The sequence below is a fragment of the Panthera leo genome, chromosome F2 (genome assembly GCF_018350215.1).
Source record: "Panthera leo isolate Ple1 chromosome F2, P.leo_Ple1_pat1.1, whole genome shotgun sequence".
In the NCBI taxonomy this organism is placed as follows: domain Eukaryota; kingdom Metazoa; phylum Chordata; class Mammalia; order Carnivora; family Felidae; genus Panthera; species Panthera leo.
This window is the reverse complement of record NC_056695.1, coordinates 79,294,454-79,307,437: the sequence shown is the minus strand read 5'-3', so window position 1 is coordinate 79,307,437 and position 12,984 is coordinate 79,294,454. Positions and strand designations below refer to the sequence as shown.

General features: G+C 61.3%; 1 protein-coding gene across 3 annotated transcripts in view; it reads left to right on the top strand.

Moving 5' to 3' along the window:
- The window catches only part of TRAPPC9 (trafficking protein particle complex subunit 9), a 570,461-nt gene that overhangs the window by 542,463 nt on the left and 15,014 nt on the right, over positions 1-12,984 (top strand). The gene's annotated exons all lie outside the window — the stretch shown is intronic.

Here is a 12,984-nt window from a genome sequence, read left to right as displayed (position 1 = left end):
GCATTTCCATAAAGAATTGTTTTCCTAGGTAAATCCACGATTCTGTTTTCAGTCTCTCCAGAGACTAGGCCTTTGTGTGGCTGTGGTGAGAGGTCGTGAGCTCTGTCTTCAGATGGAGGCTTGTCTTCATGCTGGTCCACTGCACGGCTGCAATCAAATTACCTGTCTCAGCCTTGTTTCTTTCTCTCTAAAGCTTGGCTTATAGGATTATTGAGAAGAAAAACAGGAGTTGCTTGAAACATGCCTGTTACTCCACATAGCCGGGGTAGTGTTAAGGCCCTCAGGAAATATTGCTTTCTTCCCTATTTGATCAAAGAATAGGCCAAAGTTTCAGCGCGTGCCGTTACAGAGACCCCATCCCCACTTTGGGAAGCCAGGGGCCGGGTTGGCCCGCATGGACTCGGGGCTTGGACGGGGGGTGTGGGCCGGGAAGGCCCACAGTAACCTCCCTCCACTGGGGCCTGCCGTGGCTGCAGGGCCCTGGCTCCTGCCTCGCCCCACCTCTGCAACCCCGGGAGCCTCAGGGCTGGGGTTCTGATCCCCACTCTGCGGCTGCGATGGAGGCCAAGGTCCCACAGCTAACAGGGGCGGCCCTGGGGGCTTCTGGTACCCAGGTACCCAGGCCGCCTCTGCCACCCACTTCCGAAGCAAACACATGGCGCTCAGAAGATGGCGGTGGAGACGACTGAATTATTTAAGAGAACAAAGTGTTTGCAAGCAGGCTGATTTGCATGCTGACTCCTCATGTGCTCACGACGAACCATTCTTCCTGCCCCTCTGAAGCCACAGCCCTTAGCGAGCCCTCTGGTCGGCTGCTGTGTGTACAGTGGGAGCACCACACAGGTGCTCCTTGGCCGTGACTCCGCCCGTGTGGAGTTAGGGCTCCCCCTCCTCTGACCAGGTGCGGCGGGGACCCTCCCTCGGGGTGGCCCAGGAGGGAGCCCCCCTGTCCTGCAGAGGGATGTCTGTGTCCCAGTGTAGAGAATCTGGAGGACGGGGGCGCAAAGGGGAGCAGAGCACAGGACGCAGATATGTGCTGTGGGCAGCCCAAGGACTGGGGAGCAGCCTGACCTTGGACCTCCAGGAGGGCGGGGCTGGGTGGCTCTGGGTCCAGGGTCTGGCTGAGTGTCAGGGGCCATCTCTGGGGGGGGGGGGGCCACCCTGCCCAGTGCACTGAGAGTGCTCGCCAGCTCGCTGTCATCTGGTGGAGGTGCTGGGAAGTGGGGGACCCGTCACTTGTCTGGAGTCAGAACTCACGTCACCAGCCTTGAGGCCGTTGAAGGCCCAGCAGGCAGAAGTTTGACAGGTGGGGGAGGGGAGGGCCAGCCTCCCGTCCCGAACCCTGAGGAGTCCAAACATCCTAGATGGGAACTCGGCCCTCCCTGTCCTCACGAAGGTATCGTTGTCAAGTGAGGAGGAGGAGGAGGAGACAAATGTTAGGTTCTGGTTTGTTAGCTGGATTTGTAGCTTCTGAACGTGCAGACACCGGGTGGTGGGTATCTTCCAGAGCTCCTGCCCTGAGCCCCGCAGATGGTGTGCGGGGGCCTGGCTGGTCCGGATCTCTCCCCGCCGCCTTCAGCAGCAGAGGCCGCGGCCGCCCACCCCCTGGGTCAGAAACTGCTTGATGAAGCAGACCTAGCAAGCAGTCATTCCCAAGTTGCTTTAAAACTCCCATTTTTCTGGGGCCCCTGGATGGCTCAGTCGGTTGAGCGTCTGACTTCAGCTCAGGTTACGATGTTGCAGTTTGTGGGTTCGAGCCCCGCATCGAACTCCGTGCTGACAGCTCAGAGCCTGGAGCCTGCTTTTGGATTCTGTGTCTCCCTCTCTCTCTGCTCCTCCCCGACTCACATGCTGTGTCTCTCTGTCTCTCTCTCTCTCTCTCAAAAATAAACATTAAAAAGATTATAACAATAAAAATCCCATTTTTCTCACGGAAGCAGTGTTGTTGGCCCAGAGAGGTGAGTGCTGCTTCTCAGTGGACAGTCAGGGACTGACCAGCCGAACCAGGAAGGAGCAGAAAGACTGATTCTTAGCTGCCATCACCCACCGCCGGGACCCTGTCATTTGCTCCTGGGCGAGCTTCCCTGAGCCAGAAGTCACCTCTTCTGTGCACATCTGTGCCTCCCTGCTTTTGCCCCAGGCACCGCTCCCCTAGCCTGTGAGAGCCCCGGTCACGGGACTTGCAGTCAGGGACCAGTGTGTATTGTTTCCGATTGGGTCTCTGCTACGGGTGGGTGCCGGGTGGGTGCCGGGAACCTCCAGCAGCGCCCGAACCCTCTCCCTGTGGCGGCCTGTGTTTTCCTCGGACCCTTTCCCCTCCGACATGCACCTTTGTGCTGTAACCTCGTGCTCCCTGTCAAGAGGACGGACCTCCTTCTGCACCCGCTTGGGGCTGGGACGGCCCTGGGACTGCTTTGACCCACAGAATATGCCAGAGGGGTGACAGAGCCTTCGGCTGGCCTGACAGCTCCCTCTCCGCCCTCGAGTGTCAGCACCACATACGCAGGGTGACCACACTGAGACGATGACACTGTGAGAGACCATGCGACGGACGCTGAGAGTGAGGCAGCCCCCAGGACGGGGCAGGAAGGACGTCCCTGGGCCCGGCCGAGCCCTCCCTCAACCCCTGAGCTCAGCTCAGAATCGGGAGCAAAGCAAGATGGCTGTTTTGGGGGAGTTTTCTGGGTCTGCTGCCTTATGTTCCCATCGGAAGCCTTCACTACAGAGCGTGGGTGCCGGCCGGCCTTCTCGTTCGTGTCTGGAGGCTGCCCTACGAGGTGAAAATTGGAGTGGCTAAAGCAACAGAAATCTGTGGTCTTGTAGGTCTGGAGGCCAGAAGTCCAAGACCAGGGTGTCAGTGCGGCTGGTCGTCTCTGAGGCCGTGAGGGAGAATCTGTTCTGTCCTCTCCCGACTTCTGCCGGAGAGACAGATGGTGCACAGAGACCCACACACGAAGACTGTTCACTCAGTGCTGTGCTGCTAAGATACAGAATCAAGGAGAGGAAGCGAGGGCCACTGGGGGCCCGGGGAGGACCCCTCTTGAAGTGGGAGGGCCTTGAGTTGGGAGGGGTCCCGTCATGTGAAGAGCTAGGGACAGTGTTCCAGGCACAGCAGCATGTGCAAAGGCCCTGAGGTGGCAGCAAGACCGGTGCGTTTGGGGCACGGAAGGAAGCCCTGTGGGCCATGGGGAAAGGACAGAGATAGGTAGGAGCCAGGCTGTATAGGGTTTGGGGGAGGCCACTGTGGAATGTGGACTTTTATTCTAAGTGAACTGAAGAGCCGCTGGTGCATTTTATTCAGGGAAGTTACATGACGTGACTTCTGCAGCTCTGTGGAGAATGGGAACGACAGCCAGGAGACCAGGCAGGCGGTGTCTGTAGCGGTCTGATTTCTGGAGTGCAGTGTAGGCGGATAGAGTGGGTGGAGAGGATGGGGAAGGGGGAGGCGTAGAGGTGCTGTTGGGCCTTTCTCAAGATGGGGTGGAGGCGGGAGCGAAGCGCAGGGTCTGTCAGGCAGCCACGCGGGGCTGCGGGGTAGGTGGCTGGCCGTGTGGACCGGACCCGACCTCAGAGGTGAGGGGCCGAGGCGGCTCGCGACCTGGTGGAGGTGGTCCCGCGTGGTCATGGCAGCCACGCTGTCGCCCGAGGCCTGGGGGGCGCGGATCGCAGGGCCGGGGCGAGGGCCCAGCCGCAGGCCAGTTCACACCACCCAGAGAAGGGGCCTGTGCCGTGTTTGGGGTGGACGGCGGAGCAGGGCCACCAGACACGCAGGTGAGGTGCGGGCGCGGGCGTGGGCTGTGTGTTGGGGGAGGGCGAACCTTCGCGGAGCCTCCCGGGGCCGGAACTCTCTCCCCCGCGGCCGGCCACAGGACTGCACGCGCATGCGCGGGTTGCGCCTGCCCCGGAGCCCGGCTCCGCGGGACCGCTCAGAGCAGCGGGACACCAGGACCCGCCCCCAGGCCAGCAGGACGGCCAGCGAGGTCGCCCCTGGGACCTCCAGTCCCCGCCGAGCTCTGTGCTGCTGAGAGCCCACCCTGCGTGAATCGCCTGGGCCGGGCCGGGGCCCCGGGGTCCCCGACACCCAGCGTGCAGCCGGGGTTCCTCAGATGTTCCTCATGTGTCGTCGTGGGCCGTGGGTGGAGGGCGTGGGAGCAGCCGGCTGCAGGGGCCCCTCAAGCTGCTCAGGACTAAGGGGCTCAGCCCGCGTCGCCCTCGGAGCCCCGCTCCGGGTGGCTCGGTCCGCGTTGCCACGTTTCCAGTGGGCGCCTCGGAGCTCCCGGGGGCCCTCGGTTGGGCACCTGGAACGTCACGAGGGAACGTCTTCGGGGCAGCCCATTTGGCCTCGCTCACTTAGGCCAGCAGGTTCTGTGGGACGACGGGCAGGCGGTCCTGCGGCCGGGCTCGCTCAGGCTCCGTCCGTCCGTCTGCCTTCGCGGTGGCCCAGCCTCCACGTGCTGGGCTGCGCTGAGATACACAGTCTGCATTCGACAGGGAGACGGCCCTCGGGCTGGCTGGGGGGACCCGGGGCCAGGGCGTGTTCAGGGGCGCAGACAGAGGGTGGGGTGACATGGGACCGCTTGAGGACACCAGCACGAGCTTGGGGCCCTAATTCACTGTCCTGGTTGAAGGGTCAGGAGTCCCTCCAACCCGCCGCCAGCTCCCCAGGGAACGGGCTGTTCCCACACACTGCCTGTCTCCCAAGCCCGGGAGGGAGGGACGGCTCCGTGGCCCTCGGCAGATGGCAGTCTCGGGGAGCCTAGCTCGGGTGGGCAGAGGTGCAGCAGCTGCACCAGGACCGGGAGGGCTGGGGTCTCTGCTCCTCACCAGCCATTTCCTGAGCGCCTCCCGGTCCAGGCCCTCGGAGCGAGCCGACCTCCTCCCAGCCATGCCTGGACCTTTGCTGCTGGACAAGGAAGGTTGAGAGACAGCCCCGTGGGAAGGGACGGGGGCGGGACCTGATGGAGTCCCACAGACAGGCCTTATTCTGGCCTTGCCACGCCCCAGCCTCGAGACCTTGGCGTGGCCTTAGCACGGTGCTCCGCCCCAGCTCTGGTGTTAGAAAGTGACGGTCCCACGTCCCACGTCCCACGAGTGGCTGTGCCCGGCCCGGGGGGGGGGGGGGGCAGGGCAGCCACCAGGGCCCAATCCCTACCCCCACCACCCCCCTCCTGCATCTCTGGGGACTTCTCTGTCTCTAATCTTTTCATTTTCTGTTAATGAAAAACCGGTCTGCAAACAGCTGATGAGATGTGTATGGTTGTACATAAGGGTCGACGTCGTTTATTGGGGTGGGGGTTGGATTTTCCTACTGTGCCAAGATTGCTTCTCTTAGAATTCCCCAGCCTAAGAATGAGAAGCTTAGCAGGCCCGCACCCCAAACTTAGTGCAGGGCCTGAGGCTAGGGGAAAAAAGGGCAGTATTTTATGCAGTAGGGACAGACCCGCGGAAGTCGCCACCAGCAAGACGGAAAGTGCTGTGACCAGAAGGGGTTTAAGTGCTGCTGCATCCTGTCAGCAGGCGCCGATCAAGTCCCCCTGCAGGCCCGGCCCGAGCAGGGACCGAGGGTCAGAAACTTCGCTGCCGGGCTTAGTGGAGCCTGGTGCGTTCCCATGCTGAGGACCAGTGGTCAGGGCTCAGAGCAAGGCGCATCCTGGCGTGGGGGACTGACGGGGGCCTTGCTCTAGTTGGGCAGGTACAGGAGGGCTTCACAGAGGAGGAAGCAGGGGCAGGGCCTCTGAGGACACGCCGGAAGCTTTGCCAGGGACCCGGCGTCCTTTGGGGCGCTGGGTTGTGGGGACACTCTCCGCCTGTCCTGGAGAGGGAGGGGACAGGCGGGGGCACCCAGCCCCCTGCAACCCTTCAGCCTGGGCCCTCCCACCATCTCTTCTCCACCCTCTGCTCTCTCCATCTGGTGTTGCAAGGACCGAGAGTGAAGGAGCCGTGCTCACCCACCGTGCACCCCAAGCCCTGCCCCCTGCCCCTCGCCCCCCGCCCAGCCGTGCCTCCCTGGAGCCCCCAGAGAGCAGGTTATGTGAGCCACACACCTGCACACGTGCACCTCGTGTCTGGATGAAGCCCGGAGGTCAGGCCCCGGCACGCGGTCGTCCCCGTGACCTGGGCTCTCAGATACAGGGCTGGGGTTTGAACCCAGGCCCGTTATCCGGCAGTCCACACCCTGCCCCGTATCGTCCAGGGTCTCCCCATCCTGCCTAGGCCTGGGGTGGAGCGCCTGTTAACCCTTCAGCCGGGCTTGCAGAGGTGGGGGGGGGGGGGCGTGCGGAAGCCGTGTACCGTGAGAGAGAAGGTGACGCTTGTTGAAACAGAAGGGAGACTGTTCCAGACCATTGCTGCGGGGGTCAGGACGACGGAGAGTGGGGAGAGATGAGGCCCACGTCTGTCCGCGTGCAACAGCCGGGACTGGAGGAGGGTCAGCGGGCGGAAGAGGCACCAAGAGGAGACGTGGGGCAGGCCATGTGCTCAGACGCTGCGGGCAGGGGTCTCCCTAACCCGTCTCGAGAGGGTGGACGGTGCCAGCTGGCAGGCCATGGCCAGGAGGGCACAGAGCAGCCTGGCTGACGTTTGCCTGGGCCCGGGGGGGGGGGGGGGATGGTCAGCCGCTGCCAGGCACACCCCTCAAATTCCCTCGGGGTCCCCAGCCCACACTCCTGGTCTCCTCAGGGCCTGTGCAGCCTCACCGCTCCCATCACCTCACGTTTGCGCTCACTTCCGTCCCCCCACCGCCACCCCTGTGGACCCCGCCCTCTGCTTTTCCTCACATCCCCCCACTGCCCAGCTGAAAGCCCACCGCACAGCCCCACGATGCTCCTGGCCCACAGAGGTCCACACTTGTCACCACAGCAATCCCCAGGGCCTCCCTTCTCTGAGGTCTGAGGGTCACCTGAGGCCCAGGCGCTCCGTCTAGAGCCAGTGGTGGCGGTGAGGGTTGGGGGCTGGGGGTGCACGACTAGCGGGAGCAGGAGAGGCCGGCCACCATGTCACCTCCTGGATGGCCGTTCTGGGCCTCGACCATGGTGCAGGGCTCCCCGGCCACACCGCTGCCCACGAGACTGCTGGCCACATCTGCCCTGTCCTGCCCACTGTCCTACCCACCGCCGCCGAGTCAGCTTCTGGAGGCCCAGTGAGGGGCCCATTACCCAAGGATCTTCCTGAAAAGCACAGGCCCTGCTCAGTGCTGATACACGTACCTACCACTGTGTTCTGAGAAATGGAAAACAGCAATCTGTCTGGAGACCTCACTGTCCCCTGAGTGCTTGCTGGGGCCTTGGGGGTGGGGGCACGGGGTGGGGGGGCAGAGGAAGCAACAGGGAGTGGGGCTGGGTCTCCCCAGACCCCACCTGCTGTGGCTCAGCATCACAGAGAGTGGTTGACGGCACAACCCCGGGACCCTTCTCTGGGGCTGGGGGGCCGGGAATGTTCAGTGTAACCGTCCCCCATCCGAAAACAGTGGAGGCAGGTAGCTGTGGGCCCATTTGGGGAAGGACAGGATTACGGAGGAGCACGACTGGGGCTCTGAGAAGTGCCAGGTGATTGTTGCTGGACCAGAGAGTCGAGGCCCTGGGCTGGTACCCCGGCAGGGGTGGGGGCCCGCGGCTGCTGGTTGGAGGCGGGGCCAGGGGTCATGGGGGCTCCAGGCGTCAAATGGGAGGCTTTCAAGCTCCTGGGGGTGTTTTCTCTTTCATAGAAAAAACTGTCCAAAGACTTAGCTTTAGTTTTAAAAAGCTATTTAATTTATGACATTAAATTCCAAATCTCAGCTCTTCCGTAAGCCCTTCACATGAACTTCTGTGTCTTGCGATGTCGTTTACGAATCTGGTATTTTAACAGTCTCTTTTAGTGGAGCCTTTGATTCCATTTGGCCCATTTGCAGACTTGCTTACATGCAGTTTAAAATGTTTAAGGCAGTTTATTTATAACTTTAACGTATCGGATTCCGCACATCTTCTGACATGGTAAAACACACACAACGTAAAACCACGTAAGCATCTGTGCGGCTGAGTGACATCACGTGCACTGTTGCTGACTAGCTGTCCCCCCGTCCAGCTCCAGAACTGCCCAAAACCCACGCCCCGTCCCCAGGATACACTCCCCACGCACCCCCCGGCCCCTGGCTCCCCCGACCTGCTGCCCTGAGCATCACAGGCGGGAGGGCCGTCCCTCCTGCGTCCCGGGTCTGCGTCTGCCTCCCTGCCGGGACCTCGTCTCTGCGGCCGCACAGCCAGTGTGAGCGCCAGCTTGGTGGGAGGGTCTGTACTTGAACCAAGCCCAGGCATTGGCGTTTCCCCTCCGTGGCGAGACGGGCGGGACGACACGTACTCCCTCAGGTGAGCGGACAGAGCCCAGCACCACAGGCCGCCTGCCCACAGCAGACCCTGTGGCGTGAGCCCCAGCTCCTGCCGGCAGGTGCAGGCCACTCCCAGGCCCGGGTGCTTGTCTGGGTGTGTCGCAGGACTGCCTCGTAAGCAGAACGGGGCACGGGGGATCCGGGTTGTGGATTCGCCTCGAAGCGTGTGCTCTGTGTGATCCCGGGTTCCGGATTCGCCCAGCACAGAACGGCTAAGGAGCAGGCCCACCAGCGCTGGGCCAGCAGAGGGAAGCAGGGTGCACACAGGCCCACCGGCACAGAGCTCGCCGTCCCTGCCTGCCTCTCCCCCTCTGCTCTGCCAAACCACGGTGCCCTCCTGGCTGCCCGTCTCCTCACCCGCTGGTCCACTGGCCCCTGACCACCAGAACAGGTGGCCCTGCCGGTCCTTCCTGGGCCTCCAGGCCGTGACAGCGCCATGTACCCCGAAGCTTCCGTGGTTCACCTCCCGTAATCACCAAAGGGTGCTGTGTGCATGTGGTGCTTTGGTCCATTTTACAGCAAGACATTCCGCCAGGGTTTAAGTCTCCAACCCAAACTGGAAGGCTGGCTGTGTAACAACAGGAGGGAAGGGAGCTGTACCTTTGGCTTGCATCCTGGGTCGAGATCCCTGGCCCGTACTGGGGTGGAGACTGGCTCACTGTGCCCTGTGCGAGGCAGGGAGGAGCTGGGCTGAGGTGCTGGCCCACGAGAGCTCTAGAGCGGGGATGGCCCCCAGGGACTAAGGGTCGGGCCTCATCACCCCGTTCCAGCAGTCCCTGGATTTAGGCAGCCTGGAGAAGGAGATGTGACCTTGGGTGGGGCAGTGCTCCTAAGTCCAGGCTGTTTACAGGTAGCACTGCCAGCCCCTGGGGGACTAAGGCCTCACTCTGGAGCGGTGCCTGGGATGGGGACCGTCAGTGGCCCCCACAGACCATGCTCCTGGGGGCAGCGCTCCTGTCTCTGAGGGGGTAGATGTAGTCGTCTAGGATTTATGCCGTCAGTGCGTCTGTGGTGACATTTGCTGCTGATTAGGTGGCTGAGACCAGGCAGGGGAAGGGCTCTGCAGGCTGCAGGTGACTGCCACATCTTACAGAAGGAAACCGAGGCCCAGAGACCCAGGGCAACCTTGGCTGTGCCACTGAGTGATTGCTGCCTGCTCGGGTCCCCCAAAGCCAGATGAACCAGGACTGCTCCAGAGTGTCTCTCTGTCCCTGTGGTTCTCAGCTCACAGGTCCATACTTGGCATAATGCAGTCAGTTCAATGCAGCAAATGTTTATTGAATGCCTACTAGGTGCCAAGAAATGGGGTTGGGAGGTACAGACAATATGGTTGTGTTCCAGCTGAGGAAACAGACCAACAGATAAGTGAGCCATCGTATAAGCCAGCTGTGATGCTGTGAGAGGGAAGGGGGTTGACATGATCCATCCGGTGGTGTGCAGAGGGCAGGCACTTTCCCTCAGTCCCCACCTGCCTTCAGTCTGTATTGCAAGTAGGATTCTGGAACTCCTAAGATGAGTAGCTCTCCAAAGGGCAAACAACTAATAAATGGCAGAGGGGAGACTCAGTGTGGCCTATTTGACTCAGGAAGTTGAGTAAAGGCACAGTCAAGGCCCCAGGAAAACATAGGAAAATCTGGAAGGAATAAGAAAGGCTTGTGTTGGAGACAGTAGTGAATTTAGGCCCTAAAGGGGGAATGAGAGTTTAGCAGGCACTGGGGTTATCCCACCCTGAAGGATGAACAGAGCAAATTAGTAAAGGGGGAAAATGCAATCAAGAAATATGATGGAAAGTGAATGACAGAGGGAGGGAGGATGGATGGATGGTGGCTAAATGGATGGATAGGTGGATGGTGTTAGATGGACAGATGCATGGTGGGTAGATGGATAGATAGGTGGACAGATGGTGGTAGATGGGTGGGTGGTGGATGGATGAGTGGGTGAGTGTATGGACGGGATGGGCGAGTGAGTGGGTGGATAGATGGGACATGTAGTCTAGTGTTGGTTGAGTTTATGAAGACAGAGATGAAGTATCCAGATCCTGTGGGCACAGGGACCCCAATAGCTTAGGCAGATTAAAAGGAGCTGTGGGGGTCACCTTAGCCGGGGGCACAACAAAGCCATGGTCGACAGTTTCAGTAGGTGAAACAGAGGAGCCTGACCCTGTTGCCAATGGGTACATGCTGGTGTTGGGAGCAGGTGGGCAGCACACAGAGACAGAGAAATGAGTAAGGGCCAGAGGATGGCCCTGATACCTAGAGCAAGGATGCTTATGGGTGACTTGGTTTCTGGAAGGGCCGGTTTTGTCTGAGAGCCAAGTTGTGGTCAGTTCCAGGAGCTATAATCTTGACCCCTGAGCATCCCTGGCCTCTTGATCCCCACAAAGATGTGTTCTGTTCAGTTCTGGCTGCTGGTCATTTCAGAGCTGAGAAGTCCTTTGTGATTTTCAGACTGATAGCTGACAGAATTGGGCCAGAAGTTTCAGACACATGGCCAGGTGGGCCGACCCGGTGGGCTACCCATAACCTTTTGCTGGGATGGGCTGGACTCATTTCAAAATCTTTTTTTTTTTTAAGTGTTTATTTTTGAGAGAGAGAGAGAGAGAGAGAGAGACAGAACATGAGCGGGGAGGGGCAGAGAGAGAAAAAGGGAGACACAGAATCCGAAGCAGGCTCCAGGCTCCGAGCTGTCAGCACAGAGCCCGATGCGGGGCTCGAACTCACAAACCGCGAGATCATGACCTGAGCCAAAGTCGGATGCTCAACAACCGACTGAGCCACCCAGGCGTCCCAGGCTGGACTCAATGGCATATTGGTCGGCTCAGCAGGAAGCAGGCCAGTTATTCCTCAGGACGGCCTTTGCAGCCCCGCTGACCGGCCCCGGCGCTGCCCTTGAAAAGGCCTCCTCCCTCTTGCTTGGCCTCTGCAAGCCTCCAAGCGGAGCCCTGCCTGAGCTGCCTGGTGCAGGGGCGAGGGCTCTTGGCTCCTGTGCTGGGTCACACTCGGTGCCTGTGGGTCCACGGGGCAGGCTTTCTTGCCTGTGTCACTGGCTGCCGCTGCCGCAGGGAACAGATGAAGTCACGCAGAAGGAAGCAGTGTGAGCTCTGCAGATTGAATCTCAGCGCTGGCAGGTGACCTGACCTCTGTGCGCCTCATCTGTAAAATGGGGACAGTAAGACTCCTTTGTCCTATCGCCCTTGTGAGGCTTGATGGGATCATCCGTCCAGTGGACTGAGAACAGTGCCAGGTGCACAGGGAGCCTTGAGAGAGTGGGAGTTAACGTGCTGTAGTGGTGGCCACTGCAGGGGGACTTTGGGAGTGGGGAGGCCGACGGCGGCCACAGGAAGGCGCCGTCGTCCCTCCCCTCACACATCCCTTCATTCACAGGCACTCGCTGGTCAGGAGATGGGTGACCCTCAGCCCCTGCCTCTGGGGCTCCCAGTGTATGGGGACACAGCAGGGATAGGCAGGGACAGCCGGGGTCGCCCAGGCTGCAGTTGGGAGGACGTTCAGAGCTCCAGCACCCCCACGCTGCGAGCGGGACAGCGTGCTTGTGTAGGCCTGCACGCAGAGAGCACCCTGCTCTCTGCAGCCCTTTGTCGTCCCGCATCCCTGCCGGGTGGGCAGTCTCGTCCCATCCTACAGATGAGGAGACTGAGGCTTGTCAGTCCTCGTCCACAGCAGCTCCAGGCAGGGCCCTCTGGGCGTGTCCTTCCTGCTGAGCATTCTCTGCGAACCTGCGGCTGCTGTGTGTCGTCTGTGTGGGCGCAGGACCAGGGAGCCCTTCCTCCAGGGATAGCTGTGCGGAAGGCTCCGGGTGGGAAGCCAGGTTGCCCTGGCGGGATCATCCACACTTGCTATGGGATCAGTGCCCCCCCGAGGCGGCACAGTGACAGCTGTGACCCGCAGCAGCCACTCACGCCATCAGGACGGTGCCCCCCAAGAGCGCACTGCCTGACCTGGTGGACAGCTGCCATCAGAGGGGCCCCTCAGGACACATCCCTCAGGCCATGGGGAGATCCCAGGACTCCCAGATCCCGCCCTCCCAGGCCTAGAACGTGCATTCAGAGAAGCCACCCGTCGGTGGAGACCGGCAAGAGGTCTGTCCTGAGAGCAGAGGCCCAGAGGCCTGCTGTGGGGCCTGCCAAGGCCCTTCTCCGACTCTGTCTGCCTGGACGCCCCCTCAGCCTATGCCCAGCTCAGCCCCAGGGGTTGTGCGTGCAGGGGTGCTGCCTGGCCCCAGACTCCTCCTCTGCACACCCAAGAGGACCCAGCCAACACAGAGGGGCAGCGGCCTGAGGACATGTGTCTCTGTGCCGGGGTGGCTGGGGCCGAGGGGCCACGGAGGACCAGCAGATGGGAGCTGGCCAGGGCCCCAGGGAGACCTGCCTCGGGGATGCAGTAAATACACACGTGTTTGCAGGGCATATGCCTCCACCCGGGAGAGCTGGGATCTCATGCGCATCCTGCCCTCTGGGGCCTCTGGGATGTTCAGCCCTAGTCAGAGAAGCCCAGGCTGGGAGCATTGCTCCTGGGGTCTCAGTCAGGGGGATCGCTTTCGACGAGGGTCTTCAGGTCCAGCAGGCATCCCACGTGCCACCCTGGGACACCTGGGGCACCTAACCC